Here is a 15,261-nt window from a genome sequence, read left to right as displayed (position 1 = left end):
GGGAGGCTTGAAACTTCTACACATTGTAACCCATGAGCTTTTCACTCGCAATCATTGTAATCTATAGCATGAAAAAGAGAATAAAAACGGATGCTAGATTTCAGTCAGTACCACCTGTCTCACGCAAATGCTGGTGGTCCCCTGACTTCCCCACACCCTTTCACCTTACTTTTTGTGTCTGTGTCTTTGTCTCTCCCTTCTCTTGCAGTGCACACTGCCTGGGGACCTGGTTATATCAGGGGTGTCACGAACCCCTGATAATGGGGTTCCCTTGAAGCAGGGCCTAAGATGGGGATTCTTACACAAGTGATTTATTGAAGGTACTGAGGAAATTGTAGGGAAGTAAAGGACACAGAATAAGGTAGGAGAAGCTCGGCAAAGGCGTGGCTTCAGAAGATACCTAGCCTCAGCCTGATTTCCTGGGGGAGCTCTGGAATATGAATTACCTTGCCAAGAGGCAAGAGCTTTTAGGTAGCAGCATGGTTCATTTATTGGGGTGATCTGACCTCCCAAGCATCTCCAGGCAAGGTGGCTCCCCTAGGCCTAGGAAATCCATTGGCTTAAGGAGGGTACAGGTGTGGGTCCTTGGTAGTCAACACCTGCAGCAGCTAGGAGATGGGTGCACTGGCTTTCTAAAGGGAATCAGGGTAGGAGACTCACAGCTATTGTTGTAGGTACAAAAGTAAAGAAGAGGAAATAGTAATTGTTTTTTTTTTGAGACAGAGTCTCGCTTTGTTACCCAGGCTAGAGTGAGTGCCATGGCATCAGCCTAGCTCACAGCAACCTCAATCTCCTGGGCTCAAGCAATCCTCCTGCCTCAGCCTCTCGAGTAGCTGGGACTACAGGCATGCGCCACCATGCCCAGCTAATTTTTTCTATATATATTAGTTGGCCAATTAATTTCTTTTTATTTATAGTAGAGACGGGGTCTGACTCTTGTTCAGGCTGGTTTTGAACTCCTGACCTTGAGCAATCCGCCCGCCTCGGCCTCCCAGAGTGCTAGGATTACAGGCGTGAGCCACCGTGCCCGGCCAGGAAATAGTAATTTTACATTTTTAAAAACTGATAAATATTATAAATAATACAAAATCCATATAAAATATACCATTTCTCATATTTTCTGACTACATAATCTTTGATCACCTCTTCATATGACAATGGTTTTGTAATATGGTTTTCTATAGGCAGCATACAAAGATAATTTAGTCTTGTATGATTGAAATTTCTTTTTATTGATAGTTTAGAAAAGCTTCTTTTTCTTATTTTTATATTTGGAATTTTTTTTTCTTTTTCATTTCTTATATTTTTCTCCAACATTCTCCTTATGTGAAACAGAAAAGTTTCTTTTAGTTTCATAATTCATTGATAATAATTCCTGTATATTTTTAGGATTATTGTCAAATTTGGTAAAGTTTCTATCAAATTTTTTCATATATGAGCTGTAAGATTTAAAGGCATTTCAAGTTTTCTTACCTAGTGATGAATCTTAAATTCTCTTTGAATTGGCCACAGTCATGGACCAGTTTGTCCTCAATGTCTTGTCTTAGTGGTATATAAGGAGTTTTATGTTATCTTTATTGATAAATTTAAATCTTCTTCCAATGAATAACATGTCATCAGACTTCAGCAAGATCAGATGCATCAGATAGGCTAAGACACAATATAGAATACAGTTCTTTGCAAAGCATAATGTAACATATGACTTCACAGATTTCATGTAGTACTGCTAAGTTTGTATCCTATAAATAGTGATTCTGATACATTTTGTTGTGTGTAATTCACATTAAAAGGGGAGGGAGGCGCGGTGGCCTATTCTAGTTCTCTGCAGGGCTGTACATACGAAATGCTGTATCTTACTCAGTTTGACGTTTCAGGAAAATAAGTTAATTAGGCAAGAGTTCTTAATTCTTGGGTCATGGACTGCCACTTTTTCTATACCTTCCATAGGTATATTGATGGAAACCATTTCTACACCTGGACAGCTAGCAATACTTACCTCTACACAGAAGCGACTGCAACACACATAATTATGTTCCACTAAGCCCAAACCAAATGTATGCCTGGCTCAACTTCCCCTTAGTTGGATCCCCAAATGCTTTTGGCCACTCCAATGTCATGCCGGTAGGTCTTACCCTCTTTGTCAGACCTGTGTTTCCCAGTATCTTCCTGACCATGACACATCCTTACCAAGCTCTGATAATTCAGGTTTTTGTTTGTTTGTTTGTTTGTTTTTCTTTTTTGAGACAGTCTCACTCTGTTGCCCAGGCTAGAGTGCCATGGCATCAGCCTAGCTCACAACAACCTCAAACTCCTGGGCTCAAGCAATCCTTCTGCCTCAGCCTCCCGAGTAGCTGGGACTACAGGCACTTGCCACCATGCCTGGCTAATTTTATATGTATATATTTTTAGTTGGTCAATTAATTTCTTTCTATTTTTAGTAGAGACGGCATCTCTCTCTTGCTCAGGCTGGTTTCAAACTCCTGACCTTGAGTGATCCTCCTGCCTCGGCCTCCCAGAGTGCTAGGATTACAGGCATGAGCCACCGCGCTCGGCCCATTATATATACTTTTATATTTCAAACAGTTCCATGTTTTATACATGTATTACTTAATCTTATAAATTTCCTCAGAAAAAGTTTCTCTTTTTGATCAATTCCATACTTCATTGTAAAGTTAAAAAAAAATGACAGTATAGCAACAGACATTGGATCATCTCTCTGGCATGAGTACTAGAGGGTAAGGGTGGAAGCCAACAGTACAGTATTTTCACCTTACAGAGCTATTAATATTTTGTCTAAGATGTTTCCTCCAGATTGTTCTTGTCAGGTTTTAAGAGTTTTCAACTTCCACAGGCTGGCTGTCCTGTCAGAATCATGGGTCGGTTAAGGTGATTTTCTATAAGGTGATATAACTTACTTGCATACAGGGGTCTCGATTCTAATGAAGCTTTACTAATACTAATTGCTATTTTGGATACCAACTCAACCAAAGTTAACTAATAAGCACTTAACAAGTTTCTACATTAATTTAAAAATATACAGTGAAGATGGTAGAAATATTAGAACACAAAAGTGAAAAAGGGACATAAGCATTTTATAGAAAGAATTTTAGAGTTTGAAACTGGAATCTCTGTTCAAGTGTATGGAATTTGTTTATCTCACAGCCTTAGGTATTTGAAGATCAAATTCTCCCAGTCTAGCAGCCATGATGGATGACCCTATTGTGCAATGTAGAAGCTCAGGTTTAATACGATCCTTCATAAAAGTTACTTAGTCATTAATTGAAAGCAGACAAATAGGGTAGTAACGAATTAGCAATGTTGGCCTTTCTATTTATTTATTTAGATTAGGTTGTTCTTTTAAACTAAACCTTCAGTGTGTAATCCCTGGCCATATTATATCCCATGGACAAAAATCCCTGGGCAAATATCCCATGCGTACTATAATTTTTTATTTTCTTATGTTCATTGCATACTTAATTTATATATATATATATATTTTGGAATATTAGATGTGTATATATTTTTTTAAAGGAACCACTCAGACTGCATCCTCTCCCTCTTACTCACCCAAAAAGGGAGAAAAGCACGATCATCAATGACAAATGGCAGTTGCAGCGAAGCAACACCAAGAGCTGGCTCCACGCTCAGGAGAGAATGCTGCGCCTCCTCCTCGTAGTTTTTGGTACTCTGCATACTTAATTTTTAAAATAAAAACATTTAAAACAGACTACAGCAATGTAAAAATTTCACAGCTGCACACTGTTTCCTTATTTCTTCTCTTTTTTTCTCTTTTTCCTTCCACATTGCCTTGTTAGTTTCTTTTGCTAGTTTCTCCAGGACTCCAGTATTAATGTGCATGGCATGTGGTCTGTCTCTTCTAATGGTCAATATAAACCATTGGACAGTTCAGTGTAAGGACTTTGACTTTAGGCCTTTTATTCCCACTTTGAATGTAATTTTGGTTCACTTCCATTCAATAATATATACTGTTCCACAATTAACTTTGTCCTATGCTAGACCCTTATATTGAATGTTATGGTCAAATCTGGGCTTTCAAGCTTTCAAAGCAACATGATAGATCCATATTATATGTCCTCAGGGTTGCAGACCTCTGCATGGTCAGGTGTTCTTGAAAAAGAAACTGCTTGGCAACAACACCACTTGGGTAAAATTATAAGCTAATTTTAGATAAGGAAAAAAATGAGAACATCAATTGCTGCCATTTCGTATGAATTAGTGAAGAAAGTATTTGATTTTCTGAAATAATAATAAAAATGACATTCTAGATTTTTAAAAAATTGGTCAGCTATCAGATTTGCCTGAATAAAAATAAAAATTGAATTACATATCTGTCATAATTCAGCTTAAACAAACTTTTCTCTTAAGCCAAATTAATTTATAACAAAGAAAGCTAGTTTTAGTAAAACCAAGTAACTTATAATAATAGCAATAATGAAATTTTTGTTAATTGACATAAAAACGTATTAGAACAAATTAGAGTATAAAATGCAGCTTTTGAGAAACAATTTTTTTTTTTTTTTTTTTGAGACAGAGTCTTACTCTGATGCCTGGGCTACAGTGAGTGCTGTGGTGTCAGCCTAACTCAGAGCAACCTCAAACTCCTGGGCTCAAGCAATCCTCCTGCCTCAGCCTCCCAGGTAGCTGGGACTACAGGCACATGCCACCATGCCCAGCTAATTTTTTCTATTTTTAGTTGTTTGGCTAATTTCTTTCTATTTATAATAAAGATGGAGGTCTCATTCTTGCTCAGGCTGGTCTCGAGCTCCTGAGCTCAAACAATCTGTCTGCCTTGGCCTTGAGAAACATTTTAAACTGATTCACATTTATCACTAAGAAAAAAATATCAAATCTCAAGGAATAATCTCTTGAGAGGAAATGGCCATTTTCAATTCTAATGTTATTCTGAATGTATATTTAGAATTTTCAATTTCTCAAGGGAAATTAGAAAGCCTTTATTAAGAAGTTATATAATTCTGTACATATGTGTGACACAGATGTCTCGTTCCTTAAATCCTTAATATTATAGCCTATAATGAGGTCTTTCTTTATTCTAAACAAATCCTCTGTTTTGCTGATATTTAACTGAGCTGCTGGTGTTTGGTAGAAGTTATGAGCTGAACTGTGTCCCCCTGCTTTCAGAGGTTGAAGCCTTAACCCACAGTGTGCATGTATTTGGAGATGGGACCTCTAGGGAGGTAATTAAGGTTAAATGACCAGCTGGAGTGACAGTGGTTGTGCAGGAAAGAAGAAATGAGGCAGTTGCCAGAAGGGGACTTTGGGGGAAAAGAGAAATGTTTAAAGCATTTTAAGGAAATTTTACAGCACAAGGTATGATGTGACACTCTCTTTATCTTCCTTCAAAGCATTCAGTAAAATCTATAATAACCATTGTGGTCTGGATTTGAATTTAATGCATCCAGTCTGGCTTAAAGATGAAAATGGAGCAAGCACAGAAGCTGCAAAAGAGCCAGCCAAAGATTGAACATCCATATGTAGAAGAGTGAAACTAGATCCTTATCTCTTGCCATATACAAAAATAAAATAAGATGGATTAAAGACTTAAACCTGAGACGTGAAACTATGAAACTACTAAAGAAAAACATTGGGGAAATGCTTCAAGATATTGGTCTGGGCAAGAATTTCTTGAGTAATACCCTTAAAGTACAGGCAACCAAAGCAAAATTGGACAAATGAGATCACATCAAGCTAAAACGCTCTGCACAGCAAAGGAAACAAAGTGAAGAGACAACTCACAGAATGGGAGAAAATATTTGCAAACTACTCATATGACAAGGGATTAATAGCTAGAATATATAAGGAGCTCCAACAACTCAATAGGAAAAAATTCAGATAAGCTGATTAAAAATAGGCAAAGGATCTGAGCAGACATTTCTCAAAACGCACAGAAATGGCCAAAGGGTATATGAAAAAATGCTCTATATCATTGGTCATCAGAGAAATGCAAATCAAAGTTAGAATGAGCTATCATCTCAACCTCAGTTAAAATAGTTTTTATCAAAAAGACAGGCAAGGCTGGGTGTGGTGGTGCGTGCCTGTATTCCCAACTACTCAGGAGGCTGAGGTGGGAGGATCACTTGAGCCCAGGAGTTGGATGCTGCAGTGAGCTATGATCACACTCTAGCCTGGGTGACAGAGTGAGACTCTGTCTCAAAAAAAAAAAAAAAAAAAAAGACAAGTAGTAAGGAGTACTGGCAAGGATGTGGAGAAAGGGAAGCCCTGTACACCGTTGGTAGGAATGTAAATTGGTGTAACCACTTTGGCGTACAGTACGGAGAGTCCTCTGAAAACTAAAATCAGAACTACCATGTGACCCAGCAATCCCACTTCTAGGTATATATCCAAAAGAAGGGAATTCAGTATATTGAAAAGGTATCTGCACTCCCATGTTTATTGCAGCACGATTCACAATAGCCAAGATTTGTAATCAACCTAAGTGTCCATCAATGGAAAATGGCTACAGAAATTATGGTACATGTACACAATGGAATATTGTATAGCCAAAAAAGAATGAGATCCTGCCATTTGCAACAACATGGATGGAACTGGAGAACATTATGTTAAGTGAAATAAGCCAAGCACAGAAAGACAAATCTTGCATGTTCTCACTCATATGTGGGAGCTAAATATTAAAAACAATTGACCTCCTCCCGCCTGGCGGAGCGAGTGGAGGCTGCAGCCCGGCTAGGCTCGGCTTCCGCGGTGTCGGAATGAGCTCCCAGGAAGTGCTGGCCATTCAGGCCCCAAAGCGGAGAAACATCCGAAAAACTTCTCTCAAAAGAGAGAAACATCCCAAAAACTTCTTCTAGGCCGTGAGCCAGAGAGTCTTTAGGCATTGAGAGGGGACTGTTGACCTGGGGACACCATTTCCTGGCTGAGGTGGAGGTGTATGGATTGGCAAAGGAAACATTGGTTGCAGACAGGGTCTCGCTCTTGCTCAGGGTGGTTCGAACTCCTGACCTCGAGCAATCCGCCCGCCCGCCTCAGCCTCCCAGAGTGCTAGGATGACAGGCGTGAGCCACCACGCCGGGCCTCCAGCACCATTTGTTGAAGAGACTGTTTTTTCTCCATTGAACAGTCTTGGTATGCAAACTCTTATTGCTGTGTATGTGTATATCTGTTTATCAGGAATTCACTTTTAAGAAAGATCTATATATGAAAGTATTTGGGGGCCACATTCTGGATTCTGGTGGTAGATAGGGTTAAGTGGTTAAATTGTTACTAGTTTTATTTTGGCTTTTGGGTCCTTTTACAAGATGTGTATACTTTGCCTATTGATTTTCAGTACTTGTGGAAGTACTCACTTGTTGCCATTTTTGAAAACTTGCAGTTTAATTTATTTTCAAGGTAATTATTAATGTGTTTTCAAAATGAGAACAACTAAAGAAATTATACTGATACATTTTCTTTATACTTTGCTTAATGTAAATGGGTCCATATGCAGCTCCTTGGCATATGCAGCTCCTTGTTTTTTCTCTTTCAAATGATTAAGTTGGCAGACATTTTGTGTTAGAGGAATGAAGATAAGAGGTGCTGAGCAAAGTATGAATGTCAGTTTCCAGAGTTCATTCTTATACCTTGTTAGGGTGTATGAGAGTGAGAATGCGTGTGTATGTGTCTTTTTTTAAAAAAACATATATATTGTTTTATTTTTTGTCTTAAATATCTAGCAAAACCAACCTGGAGACAATGAAACTAAAGAGAAAATATAACTATTTAAAGATTGGATGAACTGGATTACTGGAAAGATCACTTGATTATTTGGAATAATAACTAGAAAAAATTCAAAAGTGGCTTATTATTTTTCTCCCTTCATTAAATTTAAGAGTGGACACTGAAAAACTAAAGCTTGTTAATTACTAATATGTTTCTTAAATTTTCAAGAATGTATAAGGCACAAAGAGGAAGGTAATTTTTAGTCTTGATAATATTGCTAATGAATGTTAAAAAAATGTTTAAATAGTCAAAAAACTCATAAACCATAAATAAGTGGAGAGCTATACACTTGAACCCTTCTAGTCTTAGTATCTAATACATAATAGTAGATAATTCCATTTTGATTATAACTCTTTGGCTGTATTGAAAAGGACATTGGCAGTAATGAAAAATTGTGATTCCTTGATTAGCATGTGTAGAATTTTAAAATAGTGTGTTACATTTTCACAAAAATTTGATATGTACAGAAAGATACTGTGAACATGTTTCCCTTAGCTGTGATTTCCAAATCAGTTGTGAAATATTGAGTATATTAAGCAGTTTTAAAATGTGACAGATTTAATTTTCACCCTTTTGGATTTGTATTTATTTTAGTTGAGATGTGACTCCTTGATTTACTAGAAAATGTTGCTTGGGTTTTGTTTTAAAAAATGAATTTTACTCATTCATGTAAATTGTGTTATATAGATTGGCTTGTAGTCTTTTGATTTGTGACTGACTCTGTATTGTTGGGAATACAGCTGTTAAAAACTGGATAGGAGAAATACTGAGAACCTCACCACTCTCTAGTACCAAAATTTTGTACCAGGATCTAGTGGCATAGACTGAAGTATGATGTCCTTGAACTCAGAAATTGCAGGCATTCTGTATATGAGTTCTGTTCTCTGGACCATTAGAGCTTTATTTACATTGCTGAAGTGGTGGTAGGAAGCATGTCTCAATAAAAAGTTTAAGTGAAAGGTTTATTAAGCTAGTATATTGACAACTGAAGGGTAAGCAGAGGGTAAGGTTAGTGAAGTTCTTTGCTCTTAAGAATGTGACAGAAAGAACATAAAAGGCTGAGGTAGTGAGTGACAGTTCTGTTTATCCAAATAGCTTGAATTAGGGAATTTGGTAATGCTATAAACAGTGATTCTTAAACATTTTGCTCATAAGACTCTTAAAATTTATTTAGGAGACCTAAGAGCTTTTTGATGTGGTTTATATCAAGTGATACTTTATTAGAAATGAAAGTTGAGAAACTTTAAAAATGTGTAATTACCAATTCATTTAATATAATGATAATAAATCCATTGCATGTTAACAAATAGAAAAAAAAAATAAAAACAATTGCTCTCATGGAGACAGTAAAATGACAGTTACCAGAGTCTGGGAAAGGTAGTGGGGATAGGGTGGGGGATAAGGTGGGGATGGTTAATGGATGCAAAAATATAGTTAGATAGAATGAACATTTGATAGCACAACAAAGTGACTATAATAAACAGTAAGTTAGGGTATACTTTAAAATAACTAAAAGAGTGGAATTGGAATGTTCCTAACACAAAGAAATGCTAAACGCCTGAGGTGATGGATACCCCAACTACCCTGATTTGATTAATTCACATTGTGTGGCTGTATCAAAACACCACATGTATCCTATTAATATATACAACTATTATGTTCCCATAATAATTAAAACAATTTTTTAAAAAAGGGCCCAGCTGTAAACAGATTGCATTTGTTACACACATGTAAGCATTTATACATACACAGAGAGAGAGAGAGTGGTGGGATGGGGGGAGAGAAAGTCTGGAAGCACATGCACCAAAATGTTAATGGTTATTATTCTATAGCAATAGTCATATGGATGGGATAACTCATAAATAATTTGTATTATTTTTGTACGTTACTGGATTTTCAATTTTTATGGTGAAATTATATAAAAGAATAATGTTGATAACCCTAATAATAACACTTTTGAGTGCTTATATGTCAGGCACTACTATTGGAAGTGCTACATATAAGGACTTCATTTCCTTTTCCCTACAACCTACAGGTGAAATTACTGTACAGATCCCATTATTTCCATATTACAGATGAGGAAACTTTTATAATGTATTGTAATTAAAAATCAGAGGGAAGAAAAAAGGCATTTAAAAAGAAAATAAAAAAGCAAAAAGGAGGAGGGGGATAGGAAGAAACAACCAGAATCTAGAATGCACTTGTCACTTCTTCTCCCCACCCATGATCAGCTAGATCAAAGTGAAAAAAACAACCTGAATCACCTGAGGAGACACAGGTAGTGCCAGGGCTTGGATGAGAGATCCCTGTCTCTTATGGCTGCATCAACACAGGACATACAGTTTAGAAGCATGTTTTTAAAATGCAGACAGGTATAACTGGTTATCATAACCACTAATATTCCAGTGTTCTCAGCTATTATTTGAGCTAAGCTAGGAGCTATCCTTACATTTGATTAGAGTCCCCCGTAACCTTTTAACGTGGAAATCACAATGCTGTGGGAGAAATATGTACAGCATTTTGAAGGCTTTGAGGTTCTTGCTGGCTCTTCTCTCTAGCCATTGAATCTGAGGCTGAGGCAGGAGGATGGCTTGCGCCTAGGAATTTGAGGTTGCAGTGAGCTACAATGATGCCACTGCTCTCTAGCCAGAGTGACAGAGCAAGACTCTGTCTCCCCACCAAAAAAAAAAAAAAATGTTAACTAGCAAGAAGGACTTAATTCGGCTTTCCTATCTTTTCTGATCAGCCAGAACTTTATACCAGTGACTCTTCTTTCCTTTTTCGGTCTCTTACTGTGTAGCAAAGGCAGAAAGGGAAAGGCATTTTATACAGAAGACTTTTGGGAATACTGTAATTGTATTTTCCTAATGCATTTTATTGGGAATTTCTAGTTTGCTCCCTGTGTCATCTTCTATCTTGCCTCTAATTGCTAGATGTATATTTATTGGCTTTTACACTACAGATGATCTAAAAACGTGGAGATAATTTTAGACCATTTTACCGTAATTTTTAATACATATTTCTTTCCACACAACATATTGAGGATTGTGACCCCTTGGCCATCTACACTGGCCATCCACTCCCTCTAGCATCTTTGAATATGTAGCACCAAAACAACCAGGAGGTTCGAGAAGTGAATCTTTAGTAAATGTAATTATTAATATTAGCCATGGCATGTACACAGTGACGGTGTACACATTGCATGAGAAATGAATGCAGGACCCTCAAAGTGCAGCATTGGGCCCAGCTCTGGGTGTTATATTGATGGAGGTGGGGGAGCAAAAACATTTCTCCACTCATTTTCCTGAACCATAACCTTAGGAAAGAAATTTTCTTGTCAACCACAAGCTGGGCTATGTCTTTTCAGTGTTGTGTACAGGCCACAGGGAATTAGGGCACAGGAAAAGCTTGTCCTCTGAGAAAACCTCGCTGTCCTCATTTCCAGGAACAGCTATAGAGAACTGAACAGCTAATCTCACTGTCAGGAGGGCGGGAAGCCAAAGGGAGCCTCAGGTCACCAAGCACCAGGGCACTCAGGCTTTAAAGTAGCCGCATTCACTTTGTGGGCCATTTGAAGAAATCTGTATGGAAATTGAGGTTCAATTTCCTTTTTTTTTTCCTGAGACAGAGTCTTGCTGTGTTGCCCAGGCTAGAGTGCAGTGACCTCATCTTAGCTTATAGCAACCTCAAACCCCTGAGCTCAAGGAATCCTCCTGCCTCAGCATCCCGGGTAGCTAGGACTACAGGAGCATGCAAGCCACCACGCCTGGCTAATTTTTCTATTTTTATTAATAACAGAGATGGGATCTCACTCTTGCTCAGGCTGGTCTCAAACTTCTGACCTCGAGTGATCCTCCCACCTCGGCCTCCCAGTGTGCTAGGATTATAGGTGTGAGCCACCGTGCCTGGCCTTCTCCCAGGCCTGGCCTTGCTCATTCCCTTTGTTTTTGTTTTCCAGGGCTGCTTTCTCAGCTTAAATTTTCCCCTTCCAACTCATTCGCTCTTTAAATGGTTTAATTCTCCTCTGGGTATAACCATTATGCACAATAGACACATAGAAATGCATGTTCCTTAGTATCCCTGCTGGTTTCCTCTTGGGTGGCAGGCCCACACCCTTGCCACATGGCTAATACACATCTAGCTAGTTGCCCCTCATTCTTCTATTGCCCCTCTTTTGCTTCACGACTTTACCATTCACTCAGATGTTAACACTAGAAATCTCTTATCTTTTCTACTTTTCTCCACTGCACTCTCCTCCCCTAAACACAACATTCAACAATGAAGCATCACGTCTGGCCATTTCTGCCTGTGGAATGTTTCTGGAATCCTGGGACTTCCCAAGAAACTTTTAGCTTGTCTCAGACCTAAGTCTCTCTGTTTCCAAGTCATCCTCCACATAGTCATCAATTATTCTTGCAGAACAAAATTCTGATCGTACCTCTCCCCTCCTTAACCTCCAACAGTTTACCCATAGTTTGGATAATGTTTTAATTCCTTAGCAATATGTACAATTCCTCTATGGTCCTTCATTCCCAATCAAAATTCACCTTTCTGCTCACCTACTCTCTTAGTTTTCTGCTTTCTGCCATATGACAGCCAGTTCCTGAATTTCATATGAAATCAAGAAAGAGTCCAAATACACAAAGCAATCCTAAGTGAAAAGAACAAATTTGTAGGCATCAGATTACCTGACTTCAAATTATACTACAAGGCCATAGTAACCAAAACAGTATGGTATTATTATAAAAGTAGACACATAGATCAATGATCAGAATAGAGAATCCAGAAAGAAAATCACACACCTACAACCAACTGATGTTTGACAAAGCAGACAACAACATACACTGGGGAAAGGATGCCCTATTCAATAAATGGTGCTGGGAAAATTGGATAGCCTCATGCAGACAAATGAAACTGGACACCTACCCCTTGCTATATACAAAAATTAAGTCAAGGTGGATTAAAGACTTAAATGTAAGACCTGAAACCATACAAATTCTAGAAGAAAACGTAGGGAAAACTCTTCTAGACATCGGCCTAGACAAAGAATTTATGACTAAGACCCCAAAAGCAAATACAACAAAAACAAGTAAGTAAATGAGACTTTTTTTTTTTTTTTTTTTTGAGACAGAGTCTTGCTCTGTCACCCTGGGTAGAGGGCAGTGGTATAGCTCACTGCAACTTTAAACTCCTGGGCTCAAATGATCCTCCTGCCTCAGTCTCTGGAGTAGCTGGGACTACAGGCTCGTGCCACCACTCTCAGCTAATAGTTTCTATTTTTAGTAGAGACAGGGTCTTGCTCTTGCTCAGGCTGCTCTTGAACTCCTGAGCTCAAGCAATCCTCCCACCTTGGCCTCCTACAATACTAAGACTACAGGTGTGAGCTACTGCACCCAGCCCTCACAACTTATCAAATAAATGAGTTGCACAAGAGTGCAAAGTACCGTGCGAAAGAAATATAGTGTCAACAACAGAAACCTAATACATACATACACTCTAGTGCTGGCACACAAACACATACATATACACCAAGAACAGAGATTAAAATGAATCTATCTTTCCTCTACCTTAAGTGACAGCTTTGTTAATTCATAATGAGCAGTATAAATATTAATAGCAGCCTCTCTATAAACTTTTTTTAGAGACAGGAGTCTTGCTATGTTTTCCAGGCTGGCCTCAAACTTCTGGGCTCAAGTGATCCTCCCTCTTCAGCCTTCCACATAGCTGTAACTACAGGCACATACCACCTTGACCGGCTTAAAATTGGTATATATTTCCCTTTTCTGTTGTTTATTGCTGCCTGATGAGAGCAAATATGGGTTCTACCAATGTCAGCAGGCAGAACTGCTGCAGTAAAATTTATTCAAAATGAGCGATTATTGTGGGTTCCGATATGAAGAGATGAGTTGTATCATAGATACATGTGTGAATTTGGTATCTGTTTACACAAGCAGATAAAAGCAAGCCACTGGAGCCAGACTGGTTTCTGTTCTACCCGGGGTCCTTTACTTACTAGCTTTGTAATCTTGGACACTCATCTGTAAAATGAGATAAGTAACCACATTAACAATGTCATAGTTTGCTATGAGGATTAAAGGAGTTAATATATGTTAAGCACTTGGAACAGTGCTTGGCACAAAATGCTCTATAAATGTCGCCCATTGTTTTTGTTCTAATAGGCCGTTTTTTTTTTCAGCCAACTAACTGCGCATGGTAATATTGAATCTCATGGACACAGAAGGGAATTTTTGTCAGAATACCAGAGTAAGGTTTATTAAGTATAGCCAAAGGGGTCCAGGAATTTATTAATACATTCGTTGCCTTTAGAGCTGAGTTTGTTAGAGTGTTAATTGAGAAAGGCAGTGTTTTTAGATTAGAATGTGACATTTATTCTGGTATTGTTAGCATACGGAGTAGTAAAAACAGTAGTCAATAGTCTTGCATGTTATCTTCCTTTAGATTTATTTTCAAAAAAATCCATTTGGTTTATTACATGATTATATTGTGTCCCACTTAACCCAGTTGTTACAAATAAAGGAAAGAGATGGTAGTGTATAAAGAGCTGATGAAAGCTTTTAATGAGTGGAAAACCTCAGAACATAAACCTCTGCAATGTTATTAATAGACATATATCATCAGCAACAGTTTTACAGACTTTGTGCTTCACTCTGGAGAAAAACAAGAGTATGACATCTTGAATTTCTTCATTGGGTAATTTAAAACCCAGTTACAATGCGAACACCAGCTGCACATATCCTGTTACTTGAGTTCAGCATCAATTAAAATTATAAATGAAACTAGTCATATGTTCCCTTTCAAAGCTGTTATTATTCAAAACAACTGTCAAAATTAACAAAACAGTATGAATATTTATTACCATCAATCGTTTAACTGTTTGGTTTTGTTACCTTTTAAACTCTTTTCAGATTCTTAGTTCTACTACTCAGACTATAATAGCTAACACATATGGAGAGTTTACTATATAATTCAGGTGATGTTCTGGACATTATTAAATTCTGATTCTAATGAGACAACTGTTGAGCGGTTGCAGCTTTTAGATAATACAAACTCATGAAGAAGGTCGTGGAGGCAGTACCGAAACAGTATATGGAGTCTATAGACCCGTGTTCTTTGTACAGCATTTATGTTGACGGCCTCTTTTAGGAGCTGACAACCTTGTACGATTTTTTTTTTTTATTACTATCAGTAGAAAGGAGAGTGGCGTTTTCCACAAGACGATGTTGCGCTTGGTCTGTCTCTGATGGCTATTAAACCAGTAAAGCCGTTCTCGTCCTGCTGCTGTGGAAAATAAGCAACAGTGAAAAAGTAACAATGATTTTAGCCCGCTAAAAACATTCAGAACGTAATTCAATCGCCAGGAGAGCGAAGGAGGCAGAGGCGAGAAGCCGAGCCCCGAGCCCCGCCTTCCTCACTGCGCCCCCGCCCCGGGGCGGAGCGGCTGCCGGGGCGCCGAGGGGCGGACCGGGCTCGGGGCGCGCCTGCCGG

At 38.3% G+C, this 15,261-nt stretch overlaps 1 long non-coding RNA gene and 1 other non-coding gene across 3 annotated transcripts in view; one reads left to right on the top strand and one right to left on the bottom strand.

The window, feature by feature from the left end:
- Positions 1 to 15,211, top strand: part of LOC109730789 (uncharacterized) — a 35,106-nt gene extending 19,895 nt beyond the window's left edge. Inside the window, exons 2-4 of one of the 2 annotated variants that reach the window (XR_012919301.1) lie at positions 1,948 to 2,121; positions 2,852 to 2,901; positions 3,576 to 15,211. This is a non-coding gene — a long non-coding RNA (uncharacterized LOC109730789). Of the gene's footprint in view, positions 1 to 1,947 lie in introns of both variants that reach the window. The other variant, XR_002223834.2, reaches the window with a different exon arrangement.
- Positions 3,534 to 3,747, bottom strand: LOC142871160 (small nucleolar RNA U3). Its single transcript, XR_012919431.1, has one exon. It is a non-coding gene; the product is annotated as a small nucleolar RNA U3 (small nucleolar RNA).
- Positions 15,212 to 15,261: the final 50 nt, after the last annotated feature.

Source organism: Microcebus murinus, chromosome 5 (genome assembly GCF_040939455.1).
Source record: "Microcebus murinus isolate Inina chromosome 5, M.murinus_Inina_mat1.0, whole genome shotgun sequence".
In the NCBI taxonomy this organism is placed as follows: domain Eukaryota; kingdom Metazoa; phylum Chordata; class Mammalia; order Primates; family Cheirogaleidae; genus Microcebus; species Microcebus murinus.
This window is presented reverse-complemented; position numbering and strand designations above follow the sequence as displayed.